Source organism: Bubalus kerabau, chromosome 2, assembly GCF_029407905.1.
Source record: "Bubalus kerabau isolate K-KA32 ecotype Philippines breed swamp buffalo chromosome 2, PCC_UOA_SB_1v2, whole genome shotgun sequence".
In the NCBI taxonomy this organism is placed as follows: Eukaryota; Metazoa; Chordata; class Mammalia; order Artiodactyla; family Bovidae; genus Bubalus; species Bubalus kerabau.
The window spans coordinates 201058574-201075683 of record NC_073625.1 but is presented as its reverse complement, the minus strand read 5'-3'; positions in this window follow the sequence as shown (position 1 = coordinate 201075683).

Below are 17110 nucleotides of genomic sequence, written 5' to 3'. Positions count from 1 at the left end.
TATAAAATAAAAAGTTAAAAATTTTTAAAAATACACACACTGCAAATATTGGCTGCATGGGGACTGTTTCCATGTATCAGACAGTGTTTAACTGAATGCCTAATCAACTAGCCTAGAATAAGAGCTCCGATAGGCCTTTCCCTCTTCACACACATGACATTGCATTGAACTGAATCGCAGGGAACCTCGCACACAGCTTCTGAGCCTGAAAAGAGAGTGCGCAAAAGTTAATTAATCAGAGTGTGTTATAAAAGTAAATACTAGTCCACACCCACTGGGTGTTTCAGAATGTCATTCGGCAAACAGCTAAATGACTAGTTTGGTGAGCTAAATCATAACCTAATTACCCAACCGGGTAACCACCTTCCTTAAACAGTGCCCCAGGCCAGGGCGCGGCTGAGGCCAGAGTGGGCCATCCTCACCTGCTCTCCCCCAGAACCACAAGGCGGTCCGTGCTGGGAACTGCCCCAGACACATCTGCAGTGTCCTCCAGAGCCTCATGGAGATCAGTATGCGTTCTGCCTCCCCTACCACATCAGAAAGAAGCACCCAACTCCCAACTCTCGATTTAAGAAGTAAATAGCAAGATCTTCCGGTTTGGGTTAATTTGATTTCCAAATCCTCACTCAAGAAGTCTGGTGAAGTTCTAGAAACTGCAGTAGACAGCGTAAAAAGGAAAGGGGTCAATCCTACAGGAACTGAGTGAAGCGGCTGTTTATAAAAAGCTTCACAGATAAGGTGACATTTGAGATGGCCCTTCAAAGAAGGAGGGATAAGGAGGTGGACAGGAGGGAAAAGCTTCCTAAAATGCAGGGTCTATAGAGATAAACCAGGACCGCATCCTAGAGGACCTGGGACAGGAGGCTAAAGAATTTGAAACTCATCCTATGGATGATGAAAAGTCCCTGGTGGATTTTACGCATCAGGGTAACAAGATAAAGCTGCATTTTGCTAAGACTGCTATCCTGACAACAGTGTGGAGGAGAAATTGTGGGCCAAGATGGAAACAAAAGGGCCGTCCAGAGACAATTGTGGAAGTTATTACAAGGTCGGTTTACTATCTTCACTAGGACAAAGTTCCTGGGCAGAAAACCAACCCCCACCCCGCCCCAAGCCTTAGGCAGAGTCGCAAGCTACAGGAAATTTCATAGAGACAAATACTCCTCATCTGTACATAGATGCTTCCAGGCAGTTGGTAACCTTAGCTCAAGTTGTGTTTATGAAACATGTGGAGCCAGATGATTGTGCCTTCCTCTTTATTGATTACTTTCAGTTACACAGTGGGATAGTCTTTTGCCGGGTATGCCCTCTGACTTAGATTGGTGCCTCTTCATCTGCGAGGAAGGACCAGGTACTGTGTTTCTGTTTTCCCGCTTATCACGGGCTGACGCTTTCATCAAACACAATAATAAATTACTGGAAAACTGAAATGAAAAAGTGAAGAATACAAAAATGCAAGCCCTTTTTCTGATTTTACGGAACAAACATAAAATAACTCCATCAAATTGCTACCAGAATTTCTGAAAGCTTACTCTCAATTTCTGCCATGTACCTGTGAGCGTCTGCAGATTGGCCCAAGTCCACAGACCACTCTGCGTTGCACTGGTCCTGACGAGCGGAGCAAGAGGCATGAAGCACAGGAAAGCCGACAACCTCCGAGGGCATCCCAGACTCCTCCCCTGCTTTCGACCCTCTGAAGAGATGGAGAGATGCCCGTACTAAAACCAGAAGTGGCCAGACACGAGGTCCAGAGCCCTGTGTTACGAAGCAGCACTTTGATTAGATTTGGGTCGACGGGGGTGTTTCCCTCCTATATAACTTGCTTTCAGCAACCACCGAGACCAATATTTAAACATGTTAGCACTGATGAGCAATGCCAGAAAGAATATAATCAAACAAAGTGACTCAATTAATAATTTATACACTAACAACTATGTGAAAATACAAGGCATGAGGAATTAAATTAGGAAAAAGATGTAACCCAAATTAGAATACATCTCGACTGAATTAGATTCCCCAGCAGTGCTATGAGTTTAGTTCAAGCCCAAGCTCTGCACCGACCTTACACCAGTGGTAGGTAGGCTTGGAGAGTATGTGGTGCATTTGAAGCGCTTTATAAATACTTACGCGGACGCTTCGCTAAAGCTTCAGTGATTGTGGCACTCTTTCCAGACTTGTTTTTACCGTGCATATAACTATTTATTGAACATTGGTTGGCTTCAGAGGCATTATGTCTTTAAATATTCCCTAATGACCCTATAAGATACATATTATATTCTCCCATTGTAAAGATAAGAAAACTGAGGTTCAGAGAGGGTAAGTACCTTAAGAAAAGTACACAATTGTTACCAGGAGGGGCCAAGTTGAAACCTACATCTCTGATACCACAGAATGTCATTCTAACCAACATGCTGTACTGCGTATGTGTGTGGCGTTTAGTCGTTCAGTCATGTACAACTCTTTGCAACCCCATGGACCATACTGCATGCCAGGTTCCCCCGTCCATGGAATTTTCCAGGCAAGAATAGTGGCGTGGGTAAGCTATTCCCTTCTCCAGGTGGTCTTCTCCACCCAGGGATCAAACTTGGGTCTCCTGCTTTGCAGGCAGATTCTTTCCTGTCTGAGAAGCCAGAGAAGCCCATGCTCTATTGTACTCTGCCTGAATTAATGGCTTCAGCGGAGCTCTGACCCAGAGGCTACAGACAGCCTGGTTGGAGTTGCCTTTTCAAAAGTTTTAAATGGGAGATACACTACTCCTTGACCCTCACTCAATGGTAAAATCCCTAGCAAAGTGCCGCCACCCGGGGAAGCCTGATCTCTGCACCTGCCTGTCTTTTTTAACTTTTTATTTTAATAACTTTAAACTTACAGAAAAGCTGCAAAACTCATACAGAGAGTTCCCATATGCCCTTTAACTAGACGCCCCCAATGCTATATCTTACACAATCACAGTACCATTAATGAACCCAGAAAATTAACGTTACAATACTATTAGGCTACAGACCTTATTTAAATTTTGTCAAATTAACAAAACACCATGTTAACTAATGCTGTGTTTCTCACTGCATTTTTTTCTCCCGCCTTCATCTTCTCCAACCTCTGACAGTTCCTCCATCTTTGTCTTCATATTCTTGACACTTTTGGAGCACATGGGTCAGTTATGTTGTAGAATGGCCCTCAGTTTGGGTTTGTTGGTCGTTTTTGTCATGATGACCTTACAGATGTGGACTTAGGAGGGGAACACCACGCAGATGCTGTGCCTTGCTGGTTACTGCGTCAAGGGATGCACGCTGTCACTGTGTCTTATTGTTAGTGATAGTAACCACAAGTAAGGCACTGTCTACTGGGTTTCTCTACTGGAAAGTTACTATATTTTCACTTTGTAGTTAATAAGCATTTATTTGGAGAAGATATCTTAAGATCATCCTGCCAGCCTTTTTCACTTTGACATATCAGCGTGTTAATTTTAGCATATTCTTTTCAATAGGAATGGATTTTAATAGGTAATTAACATGGTTTGAGATATTTACTATAGATATTTACTGCATTGAATTTGAACAATCCTAACTATGTTTTAAAGACTATATATATACATACACGAGTATCTTTGTCTGCACATATATATACTTAGATCTGTCGAGTGAGCAAGTTTTCTTTTTTAGTTGAAGTACAGCTAACATAATATTATGTTAGTTTCAGGTGTATAACACAGAGACTTGATATCTTTAAAGCTCATACTCTACATAAAGTTATAAAATGCTGACTGTATTCATTGTGCTCTGCGTTACACCCTTCTAGCTCAGCTTACACCTACTAGTCTGCACCTCTTAATCCACTTCCTCTATGGTGCTCCTCCTCCCCCCGCTGCCCATTGGTAGCCACTAGTTCGTTCTCTGTATCTGAGTCTGTTTCTGTTCTGGTATATTCCTTCATTTGTTTTTCAGACTCTGTATATAAATGGAAACATACGGTGTCGTTCTCCATCTGACTTATCTCACTAAGCATGATACCCTCCAGGTCCATTCACGTTGTTGCAAGTGGCAAAACATCATTCTTTTTTATTACATGGACTGTTGAAAAGATGACTGGGTGGACAAGCAGAAAAGAAACCTGCTCATCACTGAGAAGGGAGAACAGCCTTTAGGGGGGCTGGATGAGCAGCAGAGAGACAAAACGCAGACAGTCAACAGAGAAGCAGAGCCCCAGAGAACCGTGCAAGGAGACCGTGGATTGTCCTCAGTCCTGTCATTCAATATTCCCTTGGTAATTTAATCTGCACTCATCCTCGAGTTTTAGCAAGACACATGATCTTCCGTCTTGAAACCACACTTCCTAGCTCGGTGGCCCCGTGACTAAGTTCCCAACAGTGCCGTGTAAACAGAAAGTCCTGAGGCCACTTCACCAGAGAGACGTTTTCCCTCTACTATCTTGCCTTCTCCAGTCATGACCCTAGAACAGAACTTCTTGTCCATTTTGCACCGTGGACCAATTTGGCAAGCTGGTGAACCCCTGAAACCTTAATATGACGACGCCTTGAATACATCAAGATGTAAAGAATTATAAAGGAAATTATACGGAAATCATAAGAACTATGAAGGAAACCAATCAAAATGAAATGTAAATATAATATTTAAAAATAAATACATAATACCTTCAGTTCAGTTCAGTTCAGTTCAGGTCACTCGCTCAGTCGTCTCCGACTCTTTGCAACCCCATGAATTGCAGCATGCCAGGCCTCCCTGTCCATCACCAACTCCCAGAGTTCACTCAGACTCACGTCCATTGAGTCAGTGATGCCATCCAGCCATCTCATCCTCTGTCGTCCCCTTCTCCTCCTGACCCCAATCCCTCACAGCATCAGAGTCTTTTCCAATGAGTCAACTCTTGGCATGAGGTGGCCAAAGTACTGGAGTTTCAGCTTCAGCATCATTCCTTCCAAAGAAATCCCAGGGCTGATCTCCTTCAGAATGGACTGGTTGGGTCTCCTTGCAGTCCAAGGGACTCTCGAGAGTCTTCTCCAACACCACAGTTCAAAAGCATCAATTTTTCAGCACTCAGCCTTCTTCACAGTCCAACTCTCACATCCATACATGACCACTGGAAAAACCATAGCCTTGACTAGACGGACCTTTGTTGGCAAAGTTATGTCTCTGCTTTTGAATATGCTATCTAGGTTGGTCATAACTTTCCTTCCAAGGAGTAAGCGTCTTTTAATTCCATGGCTGCAGTCACCATCTACAGTGATTTTGGAGCCCCCAAAAATAAAGTCTGACACTGTTTCCACTGTTTCCCCATCTATTTCCCATGAAGTGATGGGACCGGATGCCATGATTTTCGTTTTCTGAATGTTGAGCTTTAAGCCAACTTTTTCACTCTCCACTTTGACTTTCATCAAGAGGCTTTTTAGTTCCTCTTCACTTTCTGCCATAAGGGTGGTGTCATCTGCATATCTGAGGTTATTAATATTTCCCCCAGCAATCTTGATTCCACCTTGTGTTTCTTCCAGTCCAGCGTTTCTCATGATGTACTCTGCATAGAAGTTAAATAAGCAGGGTGACAATATACAGCCTTGATGGACTCCTTTCCTATTTGGAACCAGTCTGTTGTTCCATGTCCAGTTCTAACTGTTGCATCCTGACCTGCATACAGATTTCTGAAGAGGCAGATCAGGTGGTCTGGTATTCCCATCTCTTGAAGAATTTCCCACAGTTTATTGTGATCCACACAGTCAAAGGCTTTGGCATAGTAGATAAAGCAGAATTAGATGTTTTCTGGAACTCTGTTGCTTTTTCCATGATCCAGTGGATGTTGGCAATTTGATCTCGGGTTCCTCTGCCTTTTCTAAAACCAGCTTGAACATCAGGAAGTTCACGGTTCATGTATTGCTGAAGCCTGGCTTGGAGAATTTTGAGCATTACTTTACTAGCGTGTGAGATGAGTGCAATTGTGCAGTAGTTTGAGCATTCTTTGGCATTGCCTTTCTTTGGGATTGGAATGAAAACTGACCTTTTCCAGTCCTGTGGCCACTGCTGAGTTTTCCAAATTTGCTGGCATATTGAGTGCAGCACTTTCATAGCATCATCTTTCAGGATTTGAAATAGCTCAACTGGAATTCCATCACCTCCACTAGCTTTGTTCATAGTGATGCTTTCTAAGGCCCACTTGACTTTACATTCCAGGATGTCTGGCTCTAGGTCAGTGATCACACCATCGTGATTATCTGGGTCATGAAGATCTTTTTTGTACAGTTCTGTGTATTCTTGCCACCTCTTCTTAATATCTTCTGCTTCTGTTAGGTCCATACCATTTCTGTCCTTTATTGAGCCCATCTTTGCATGAAATGTTACCTTGGTATCTCTGATTTTCTTGAAGAGATCTCTAGTCTTTCCCATTCTGTTGTTTTCCTCTATTTCTTTGCATTGATCACTGAGGAAGGCTTTCTTATCTCTTCTTGCTATTCTATGGAACTCTGCATTCAGATGCTTATATTTTTCCTTTTCTCCTTTGCTTTTCACTTCTCTTCTTTTCACAGCTATTTGTAAGGCCTCCCCAGACAACCATTTTGCTTTTCTGCATTTCTTTTCCATGGGGATGGTCTTGCTCCCTGTCTCCTGTACAATGTCACGAACCTCAGTCCATAGTTCCTCAGGCACTCTATCTATCAGATCTAGGCCCTTAAATCTATTTCTCACTTCCACTGTATAATCATAAGGGATTTGATTTAGATCATATCTGAATGGTCTAGTGATTTTCCCTACTTTCTTCAATTTAAGTCTGAATTTGGCAATAAGGAGTTCATGATCTGAGCCACAGTCAGCTCCTGGTCTTGTTTTTGTTAACTGTATAGAGCTTTTCCATCTTTGGCTGCAAAGAATATAATCAATCTGATTTCGGTGTTGACCATCTGGTGATGTCCATGTATAGAGTCTTTTCCTGTGTTGTTGGAAGAGGGTGTTTGCTATGACCAGTGCATTTTCTTGGCAAAACTCTATTAGTCTTTGTCCTGCTTCATTCCATATTCCAAGGCCAAATTTGCCTGTTACTCCAAGTGTTTCTTGACTTCCTACTTTTGCATTCGAGTCCCCTATAATGAAATGGACATCTTTTTTGAGTGATAGTTCTAAAAGGTCTTGTAGGTCTTCATAGAACCGTTCAACTTCAGCTTCTTCAGCATTACTGGTTGGGGCATAGACTTGGATTACTGTGATATTAAGTGGTTTGCCCTGGAAACGAACAGAGATCATTCTGTTTTTTTTGAGATTGCATCCAAGTACTGCATTTTGGACTCTTTTGTTGACCATGATGGCTACTCCATTTCTTCTGAGGGATTCCTGCCCACAGTAGTAGATATAATGGTCATCTGAGTTAAATTCACCCATTCCAGTCCATTTGTGTTCGCTGATTCCTAGAATGTTGACATTCACTCTTGCCATCTCTTGTTTGACCACTTCCAATTTGCCTTGATTCATGGACCTGACATTCCAGGTTCCTATGCAATATTGCTCTTTACAGCATCGGGCCTTGCTTCTATCACCAGTCACATCCACAGCTGGGTATTCTTTTTGCTTTGGCTCCATCCCTTCATTCTTTCTGGAGTTATTTCTCCACTGATCTCCAGTAGCATATTGGGCACCTACTGACCTGGGGAGTTCCTTTTTCAGTATCCTATCATTTTGCCTTTTCATCTTGTTCATGGGGTTCTCAAGGCAAGAATACTAAAGTGGTTTGCCATTCCCTTCTCCAGTGGACCACATTCTGTCAGATCTCTCCACCATGACCCGCCTGTCTTGCGTTGCCCCACAGGCATGACTTAGTTTCATTGAGTTAGACAAGGCTGTGGTCCTAGTGTGATTAGATTGACTAGTTTTCTGTGAGTATGGTTTCAGTGTGTCTGCCCTCTGATGCCCTCTTGCAACACCTACCATCTTACTTGGGTTTCTCTTACCTTGGATGTGGGCTATCTCTTTAAGGCTGCTCCAGCAAAGCACAGCCATTGCTCCTTACCTTGGACGAGGGGTATCTCCTCACCGCCACGCTCCCTGACCTTCAATGTGGGTTAGCTCCTCTAGGCCCTCCTGTGCCCGCGCAGCCACTGCTCCTTGGATGTGGGGTTGGTCCTCCCGGCCGCTGTCCCTGGCCTCCAACGCGCGGTAGCACTCTCGGCCGCCACCCCTGACCTCGGACGTGGGGTAGCTCCTCCCAGCCGCCGCCCCTGACCTCGGACTTGGGTAGCTCTTCTCTGCCGTTCCTGCGCCGTTGCAGCCTGGCACTCTCGGCCGCTGCCCCTGACCTAGGACGTGGGGTAGCTCCTCTCGGCCGCGCTGAGTGCACCGGTCGCAGCCGCCGTTGCGCCTAGCGTGCCCCATAATCCCTTACTCTATGTATTTATAGACCTTATGGTTTTAAAGTGAGGCATATAAATGGTAGTCTGAGATAACTGTACCAACTGTAATGTTATTTGATAATATCTGTGCCTTCTATTCGGAGAAGGCAATGGCACCCCACTCCAGTACTCTTGCCTGGAAAATCCCATGGATGGAGGAGCCTGGTAGGCTGCAGTCCATGGGGTCGCTAAGAGTCAGACGCGACTGAGCGACTTCACTTTCACTTTCCACTTTCATGCATTGGAGAAGGAAATGGCAACCCACTCCAGTGTTCTTCCCTGGAGAATCCCAGGGACGGGGGAGCCTGGTGGGCTGCCGTCTATGGGGTCGCACAGAGTTGGACACGACTGAAGTGACTTGGCAGTGCCTTCTATTGGTGACAAAGTCACTAGTCTTGCAAATATCACTATGGGTTGTTGCTTATAATTAAAGAAAACACTACTTTCTGTTAGACGTTTTCTAACTCGTGTTCATAGACATCCTAAACTCCACCCATAGACCCCAGATTAGAGGATACTGGAGCAAGAAGACAGAGGAATCTGACCCTGGAAGACTCATGGAACAGAGCCATTACTTGCAATGGACTCCTTCCCTACTGATGTCTTGACTATTGCTTAAAAAGAAAGAAATTACTATATTACTTGAACCACTTTGCCATTCTTTTTTCTGTATATGATTCTCAGTTATGATAGCTCAGTTGTACTCCAACTGAGTAGTTCTCAAACCTTTCAGTCTTCAGACCTGTTTACAATTGTAAAAATTGAGTACCTCAAAAAACTTGTATATGGGTTATATGTATCAATATTTACCACAGAAATTAAAACTGAAAAATTTTTATTTTTTCATTCTTTGAACAATAACAAACCCATTACATGTTAGCATCAATAGCATTTTTATGAAAGATAACTGTATTTCCACACAAAAATTAGTGAGAAGAATAGGCATTGTTTTACATTTATGAAAATGTCTTTAGTGTCTGGTCTAATAGAAGACAGCTGGATTCTCTTATTTGATTCTGCATTCAATGTTTTGCTTTTTTGTTTTGGTTGAAGTAAGAAGCAAAATTCTGGTAATGAAGAAAATTCAGCTTCACACAGATATGTAATTGAAAGAGGGAGGGGGCTTTTAATAGTGAGATAATTGTGGCTATTTCTTTTTTATATTATATTAAAACTCAACAAGTGGTAGTTTCTTAAAAGTTAGTTATAGTCTAAAACCTGAAACCATATAAATGAGCTTTCATACTCTGTTACATCAAAACCATTGGTCTGTCTTGCACTTTGAATGACTCTTACCCACACACAATTTTGTATCATGAATTGATTATTCCGAAAATATTGGTTCATTGGGTTATGCAGATCTTCCAAGTGTTGACAGAGCATTGGACAATATGCAAAAATAACACTGGTTAAATTCACTATAGAGTTCATAAAAAAAGAGTTCTGAAGTACTAGGACACTGTCAGGCTCATGGTGGCAGATACAAGCCTTTCACAATTCTAATTCTCACTTGAAAGTTCAAATACTGTCAGTTGTTTTCCTTAAAGTGACAAGCTTTCTGACTTCATTTCCAAGGAAATGTCTGCCAACCACTATAGCTTGGCTATCAGTTCAGTTCAGTTCAGTCGCTCAGTCATGTCCAACTCTTTGCGACCTCATGAACCGCAGCACGCCAGGCCTCCCTGTCCATCACCATCTCCCGGAGTTCACCCACACCCATGTCCATTGAATCAGTGATGCCACCCAACCATCTCATCCTCTGTCGTCCCCTTCTCCTCCTGACCTCAATCTTTCCCAGCACCAGGGTCTTTTCCAATGAGTCAGCTCTTCACATCAGGTGGCCAAAGGACTGGAGTTTCAGCTTCAACATCAATCCTTCCAATGAACACCCAGGACTGATCTCCTTTAGGATGGATTGGTTGGATCTCCTTGCAGTCCAAGGGACTCTCAAGAGTCTTTTCCAACACCACAGTTCAAAAGCATCTATTCTTCGGCACTCAGCTTTCTTTATAGTCCAACTCTCACATCCATACATGACCACAGGAAAAAACATAGCCTCGACTAGATGGACCTTTGTTGACAAAGTAATGTCTCTGCTTTTGAATATGCTGTCCAGGTTGGTCATAACTTTCCTTCCAAGGAGTAAGCGTCTTTTAATTTCATGGCTACAGTCACCATCTGCAGTGATTTTGGAGCCCAGAAAAATAAAGTCTGACACTGTTTCCACTGTTTCCCCATCTATTTCCCATGAAGTGATGGGACTAGATGCCATGATCTTCGTTTTCTGAATGTTGAGCTTTAAGCCAGCTTTTTCACTCTCCTCTTTCACTTTCATCAAGGGGCTCTTGATTCTTCTTCTTCACTTGATTTGCTCTTCTTCACTTTCTACCATAAGGGTGATGTCATCTGCATATCTGGGGTTATTGATATTTCTCCCGGCAATCTTGATTCCAGCTTGTGCTTCTTCCAGCCCAGCATTTCTCATGACGTACTATGCATATAAGTTAAATAAGCAGGGTGACAATATACAGCCTTGATGGACTCCTTTCCTATTTGGAACCAGTCTGTTGTTCCATGTCCAGTTCTAACTGTTGCTTCCTGACCTGCATACAGGTTTCTCAAGAGGCAGATCAGGTGGTCTGTTATTCCCATCTCCAAGAATTTTCCACAGTTTATTGTGAAGCTTGGCTATCAGTCATTCTTAAAGTAAAAAAAAAAAAATTATTTTCTATGGAAAAGAGGCTAATTTGGAATTCCCTAGTGGTCTAGTGGCTAGGACTCTGCACTTTCATTGCTAAAGTCTCTGGTTCAATCCATGGTCAGAAAACAAAGATCCCACAAGATGCACAACCACAAAAAAAAAAAAGAGGTTAATTCATCTCATATCTCAAATGATACAATGAGCACTCTGTCTTGAGACAAACTTCATAGTTCAGGATGGGAAAAAGTACTTTACATACACTTTTATTTTGTGTTCAGTTGCTCAGTCATTTCCAACTCTTTGTGACCCCATGGACTGTAACTCACCAGACTCCTTTGTCCATGGAATTTTTCAGGCAAGAATACTGGAGCAGGTTGCCATTTCCTACTCTGTGGGATCTTCCCAAACCAGGGATCGAACCCACGTCTCTTGCATGTTCTGCATTGGCAGGTGGATTCCCTAACACTGAGCCACATGGGAAGCCCAATAACATTAAAAATATATGCACTCAATAGTTGAAATTTAATTAGCTCAATTTTGTTGTATTGATTAATTTGATAAAATTTCTACTTTTATTCAAGTAAAATCTCCTCACAATGTTGTGATAGTTTCTGCTATATGATGAAGTGAATCAGCATTAAGTACACTTATGTCCCCTCCCTCGGAAGCCTCCCTCCCACTCCATGCCATCCCACCCCTCTAGGTCACCACAGAGCACTGACCTGACCGCCCTGTTCTATACAGCAGCTTCCAGGGTGGGACGAATGGGGAGAGTAAACTTTCTATTAATATTTCTTTATCAAGGACATTTGTCACTGAAACTGACTGTTAAAAGCATGTACTGTGAGGGCCTGGCAGTGATGAATACAATCGTTACTATGTAGAATTTGAGCATCACAGTCTTGGCGCTAAGGCACCAGCAATTTTACCATCAATACAAAAGGCAATACAGTGAAAAGGACAAACAAAACCTCAGTGTTACTGTGAAAACAGTTTGATCTGCGCAGTGCATGAAATAGTCTGAGGGACCAGACTTTGAGGACTGCTGCTGTAGCTATTATAATACAACGTTCAGGACCTAAAGTAGGTGATAACTTGGATGGAGGCCACTCAGGGAAGAGGGACACAAGGTGACAAGAAATGAATCAGTGTGAAGTTCAGTGCTCTACACCATGACCATGGCCAAGACAATCACTCAGGAAGTATTGTAACAGAGCAGGGCCCTATGGGGCCTTCCTGGGACAGAACCCCCCCACACCTATGGAATTCCACCTGCCTCTAGTCTGTAAAAAAAAACTAGCCAAAGAATAAACTTAATCTAAGAAACAGGAGGAAATGCAGAAGCAAAGGAAAGCAGTAAAACAAGACAATATAATGACTTTACCCTTTAAACAAAGTCAAAGACCTTTAGTTCTTCCTCAAGAGCTATAGATAACATTCTGAGCCATATTCTTTGAGCTGATTTGCAGATACTGAAACCCCCACCAGATGGAAAAAGTTAACATGATGACCAGACTGTAGTCAAGACATCAACTGCTCCATCTTACGCAATTCTGAGAACTGGTCTCAAGGAATTGGGAACAAACCAACCTGGAAATGAGACTAAAGACAGTCAACACAATCAAAATGATGCTGATCAGATTACCGCATGACAAATTCAAGATGAATGTTGGAGCTGCCTGTGTGGTTCTGCATGTAACCCCTATTCCACCCCTGCCTGTGCACCCCTGAAACTCCCCTTTAAAAACTCTTGTCCCCTGATGATCAATGGGGAGTTGGTTCTTTGGGACATGAGTCCACCTTCTCCCCAAGATTGTCAGCTTCCTCAATAAAGATATCTTTTCTTCCACCCAAGCACTGTCTGTCAGTATTGGATTGTGCAGGGATGCATAGTCAAACCCAAGTTCTGTAACAGGATGGACCTTGGTTCCACAGGCTGCCCTCAGGCAAGCAGGAACCTGGGTTTCATTAACCTCCCTGACCACTCCCATCATGCCCAGTCCATAAGGTGTCTCAGGTTCTGGGTATTGAGTGATAGTTGCTCAGTTGTGTCTGACTCTTGTAACCCCAAGGACTGTGTAGCCTGCCAGGCTCCTCTGTCCATGGGATTCTCCAGGCAAGAATACTGGAGTGGGTTACCATTTCCTTATCCAGGGGATCTTCCCCACCCAAGGATCAAACACAGGTCTCCTGCACTGCAGGCAGATTCTTTACCATCTGAGCCACCAGGTCATTTCTCTTGTTCTGTCCATTCTTCCTGCATATCAGTTCTTTTCCGAACTGCCTGTTTTCTGAAACAGCTCCCATCTCCACATCTGTCCAGGTGATTTGCAGTGGGACAAGGAAGGTTACAGCATGACCCAGTGTTCAGGCTGCAGCTAATCAGTGCAGAGGTGGATCCCAGACTCAAGCTGTGCCCATGACCCTTTGCTGAAAATTCTGACTCTGGGAGTGCAAATTGGTCAGTCTTTCTCCAGATGGCCAAAACTGTAAGATAAAAACCAATGGTCCTCAAACTAGGTATGCATTAGAACCACCTGGAGGACTTGTTAAAATAGACTGCTGGGCCTCATCCCAGAGCTTCTGATTCTGTTGATCTGGGGTGGGCCCTGGTATTTTACATTTATAATGATTTCACAAGTGAAGCTAATGCTGTTAGTCGTGGGGGCTGCATTTGGAGACTGAAATAAAGTTCCAGAACTATCAGGGATCAAGGTTGTGGCCCCCATTTCACAACAAGAGAGGCTGAAAAAATCCATCTGGAGAGATAGAGAAAAAGAGATTGATAGATAGACAAAGTAAGAGAGAGAGAAGTAGGCATATAGATAGAAATAGAGACAGACAGCCTGAAATAAAAAGGTAAGTTTCACAGATACTATCCAGGTAGTTTTCAAGAGCTATTTGCATTGGTTGCTTAGTCTCAGCCACATGCCTATCTTTGGGTTCCACAAAAATCCTCTGCATCCTTGTAATATAATAAAATGTGAGTTAAAATTGGGTTTCTACCCCATTAATCTCAATATCTTCTTAACAGGTATACCCTCCCAGAACCATTGCCTGAAATTCTATTTGGAGCCATAAACAAAGGCAATGGAAACAGAACGGATGTCATTACGCTTCTCACAGACACCAGGACCTCAGCCAAGATCTGCATCAAAGCTGCTAGTTGGTGAAGAAGACCCCAAACACACACAGGATTCTCAGCTACAGCTCAGAGGAGGGCATCATGGACAAAAATGCAGACTCTGGTTGAAAGCACTTTGGTTTCAACCTGACTCTGCTCTTTCCCAGCTACATAATCATGAATCTGTTACTTAAACTCCCCAAGCCTCAGTCTCCTTATCCATAGGGTTTGGATGACAGTAAGACCTGCCTCAGAACATTCCTGTGAAAATGAAACGTAAAATATCATGTATGAAACGAGTTGCCAGTCCAGGTTCGATGCACGATACTGGATGCTTGGGGCTGGTGCACTGGGATGACCCAGAGGGATGGAATGGGGAAGGAGGAGGGAGGAGGATTCAGGATGGGGAACACATGTATACCTGTGGCAGATTCATTTTGATATTTGGCAAAACTAATACAATTATGTAAAGTTTAAAAATAAAATAAAATAAAAAATTAAAAAAAATAAAAAAAAAAAAGAAAATGAAACAGGATCCGTAGAGTAAGCTTAGCACAGGTTCTGGCACAGGGTGAGCTCTCAAAAGTGTTGATTTTGGTTATTATCACTTATTGTTTCTCATCTCTTCTGACTGCAAGCCTGGATTTGAAGACTCAAGTTCACGGACCCTGGACTTTAATCCTCTGGGTTTGGCTTTTGTTCTGGACCTCTCCAGGCTATGTTCTCCCATACACAGCTCCTCACCCTAGTTCCAGCTCTAACTGATGTAGCTGGTTGTGCTACCAGGAAATAATTTAAGCCTCCAAATCATCATGGTTGTTAACTCCATCAGAGATTGAGAGTCCTCAAAGCGTGCTAGCCCCAACCATCTACGCAAGAATTCCAAGACAAAACAAAGCCTGGGAATGTATTTCTGCAGGCTGGTAATAAGAGTCAGCTCATATGCTGGGCTGGAGGAAGCACAAGCTGGAATCAAGATTGCCAGGAGAAATATCAATAACCTCAGATATGCAGATGACACCACCATTATGGCAGAAAGTGAAGAACTAAAGAGCCTCTTGATGAAAGTGAAAGAGGAGAGTGAAAAAGTTGGCTTAAAGTTCAACATTCAGAAAGATCATGGCATCCAGTCCCATCACTTCATGGCAAATAGATGAGGAAACAGTGGAAACAGTGTCAGACTTTATTTTTCTGGGCTCCAAAATCACTGCAGATGGTGATTGCAGCCATGAAATTAAAAGACGCTTACTCCTTGGAAGGAAAGTTATGACCAACCTAGACAACATATTAAAAAGCAGAGACATTGTCAACAAAGGCCCGTCTAGTCAAGGCTATGGTTTTTCCAGTGGTCATGTATGGATGTGAGAGTTGGACTGTGAAGAAAGCTGAGCCAAAGAATTGATGCTTTTGAACTGTGGTGTTGGAGAAAACTCTTGAAAGTCCCTTGGACAGCAAGGAGATCCAACCAGGCCATCCTAAAGGAGATCAGTCCTGGGTGTTCTTTGGAAGGACTAATGCTCAAGCTGAAACTCCAATACTTTGGCCACCTGATGCAAAGAGCTGACTCATTTGAAAAGACCCTGATGCTGGGAGGGATTGGGGGCATGAGGAGAAGGGGATGACAGAGGATGAGCTGGTTAGGTGGCATCACTGACTCAATGGACATGGGTTTGGGTGTACTCTGGGAGTTGGTGATGGACAGGGAGGCCTGGCATTTTGCAGTTCGTGGGGTCACAAAGAGTCGGGCACAACTGAGCAACTGAACTGAAGGAAGCAAGCTGGGGGGAAAGCTTTCTGATCCTGGGTTCAGGTGTTATTGTGGCTTCCCATGAAGTGTCACGGATTCTGGCATGAGGATCTGATTTGGGGTCAGTTAAGAATCTGATCAGGGGGACATATCATTTCTGTCAGCTAGAATAGCAACATCACGTGGCAGTCCACCATACTGAAAATCAATCTCTGTCTTCAGTTTTCCTAGTTTCAGCTTGTTAGACCCGTGTTCTGAAATCCAGGAGAGCTACCTGCTATACAGCCAGCTCCTAAAGCAAGCCAGCACTGATACGCTAAGAACAGGCAACACAGAAAAATGGTTAAGCCAGGTTCTGTCTCCTTTGGATGTTTCCATCCATGATCTTCATCTCTGCCATCCTCAGAAATGCTCTCTCATCCTTCATGTGCTTCAACTGCCCCCTTCCTCCTCCTCCAGCTCACGTAGCTTCCCCTACCAGCCTCAGTGTTCTCTGGGCTGCTCGCCCTGACTGAAATGCGACCCTCCTCCAGGTCCAGAGTCTCCTTGACAACTTTCTTATATTGAGGCTGTGGATTCTCCCATAATCACAGCATCTTGCGGCCTCTTCCAAAACTCCCTCCTCTGAGGCTTTCCCGTTCAGCCGTCTCATTCATGCCCATGTTTGAGTTGCTACCTATCTATTGATGACTACTAAATCTTTATTTCCATCCTATCTTTCCCTCTGCTCACCAGACTGGTATATCTAATGGCCTTTGGAAATGTCTAAAGTAGTCCAGCTCAGTTCAGTTCAGTCGCTCAGTCGTGTCCGACTCTTTGTGACTCCATGAACCTCAGCACGCCAGGCCTCCCTGTCCATCACCAACTCTCAGAGTCCACCCAAACCCATATCCATTGAGTCGGTGATGCCACCCAACCATCTCATCCTCTGTCGTCCACTTCTCCTCCTGCCCTCAATCTTTCCCAGCATCAGGGTCTTTTCAAATGAGTCAGCTCTTCATATCAGGTGGCCAAAGGACTGGAGTTTCAGCTTCAACATCAGTCCTTCCAATGAACACCCAGGACTGATCTCCTTTAGGATGGACTGGTTGGATCTCCTTGCAGTCCAAGGGACTCTCAAGAGTCTTCTCCAACACCACAGTTCAAAAGCATCAA